The sequence below is a fragment of the Kryptolebias marmoratus genome, linkage group LG18 (genome assembly GCF_001649575.2).
Source record: "Kryptolebias marmoratus isolate JLee-2015 linkage group LG18, ASM164957v2, whole genome shotgun sequence".
NCBI lineage: Eukaryota > Metazoa > Chordata > Actinopteri > Cyprinodontiformes > Rivulidae > Kryptolebias > Kryptolebias marmoratus.
In genome coordinates, this window is record NC_051447.1 from 18,773,258 (window position 1) to 18,775,247 (window position 1,990).

Sequence of the window (1,990 nt, forward strand, 5' to 3'; positions counted from 1 at the left end):
TGGCGCTCTTCTTCTTCTGGTCTTTATTTTAGCAGTAAGGTAGCAAAGCTGCGCTCTTCTTCGTAGACATTGAGTTTGGCTGCAGCTGCACACAGTTGCAGCGCCTCCTACAGGAAACTGGTGGAGCTACGCAGAGAACCACGCCGTTCAGAAGCCTTGTTTGGATTCATGTTTTTATAATCTACACAGCAGAGAAACACTGAGGTCCGGACCTCGGTGGAATCAGTGGGAGCTACGGCCCTGCCTCCGATGTTCCCCATCGGTGTGTGAATGTGATCTGAAGCACTGGTTGGTCTCCATAGGATGATTTATTCAGATTAGCTCTGCAGAGATGTAGCAGAGTGCTGATGGGTAAATGAGGCCGCAGATCATGATGTAAAGAGCTTTGAGTGGCCTGGTTGGCTAGAAAGGCGCAATATAAATACACTCCATTTACTTTCTGCAGCACACATGTGGAATGAAGCTCCACGAAACAAAGCAGATAAATAATTGTATTTAAAATTAAAGGCCAAGCATTCTCTTAGGGCAGGGGTCTCCAATCCTGGTTCTCAGAGCCACCATCCTGCATATTTTACTTGTTCCTCTGCTCCAACACACCTGATTTAAATCAATGGGTGATTAACAGGCTTCTGCAGAACATGAAGAGGTGATTTAACCTCTGAATCAGGTGTGTTGGAGCAGAGAAACAAGGAAAACCTGCAGGATGGTGGCCCTGAGGACCAGGATTGGAGACCCCTGTCCTACACTATCTGTTAGTGCTTCAAGTACGACTATCACGCCAAATTTTAGCTCAATACCTGTAGAATTCATTGAGATGTCACCATTTTTGTGTCGGCTAAGGTTAATTTAACAGGACAGCCATCTTGAATTGGGTTAGAAATGAATCATTGGCTCTTTATCTCCAGGGTTCCTAAGAAATCCAACCAGGGGTTCAGATACTTTTACTCATTTAGGAGCAGTTAGTGTCATGGCTTTAAAGCTAAGATGCCGAGTTTCAGCTCAATATCTGTAAAATTAGCAAAGGCTAGCTCAAAGCTAGCTGTAGCTTAAGAGAAAAATGGAGCCGGTTTGTTGAAGCAAGAGAACAAAGAGTGAATATTTAGAAAAGTGTAAAAGTAACAGAAGGCAGAAGTCATAGCATCCATCTCCTGAATGAGCTGAAAGTGAGCTGAAGGAGCTAGACGGCAAAAAAACACATTAAAATAAATAAAAACAGGTGAACGGTAGTGTAAGCATATGATTCATGTGGTGACAGGAAGGCGGTCTGTTTTTATTGTCGTTTGCACTCAGATGCTCTTTTCTAATCGCAGCGTTTTATTGAAACGAGCAGCGGGCGAACGATTCGGCGGGTCCGATCCGCTCGCAGCAGAGAGGAAATAAAAAGGACCTCGCAGATGAGACGCTTTGTCTTTGCCTGCCTGTAATTACAGCGTCTGAAATCACGAAATGAAAAGGCCAGCTCTGTTTTAGTCCCTTGGCTGCATTAAACCTGACAGCATCTCCGCTCCGTAATTTATCCTTTACTTCCTGTCGTCTTTGTGTGCAACTTTCAAAATATTTAACCACGCGAAAAATTAGCGAGAGAACATTTTCTTTTCCTGTTTTTGCTTTCTTGCCAGGAGGCAGATACAATAAAAAGCCTGTTTGTGTGAAACCGTAAAAGTCACGATCTTAGGGGTCCATTTTAACGCACGATCATCAGGCTGCAGGAACAGAAGAAACGCTTGTTCAAAACTCACATTAAGCCCATTTCAGGTACATTTTTCTTGCTTTCAGCTCAGTAAGTCGGTGTTAATGGGTACATTATTCAGACCCTCCAGGATTTCGCGATGTTGCGATCGCAACTATTAACGCAAAATCAAGCAAACCCCGCGAAATCGCAACTTTTTACAACTTTGCCCAAAACACCGCAACTTTAACCCAATATTTATTGTTTCTAAAGTGATTCGCCACTGTTTCTGCGGTCTAGTCTCTTCTTTGTGGGTTTGTG

General features: G+C 43.6%; 1 protein-coding gene across 2 annotated transcripts in view; it reads right to left on the bottom strand.

Moving 5' to 3' along the window:
- The window catches only part of rerg (RAS-like, estrogen-regulated, growth inhibitor), a 48,312-nt gene that overhangs the window by 4,688 nt on the left and 41,634 nt on the right, over nt 1–1,990 (bottom strand). The window lies entirely within an intron of this gene.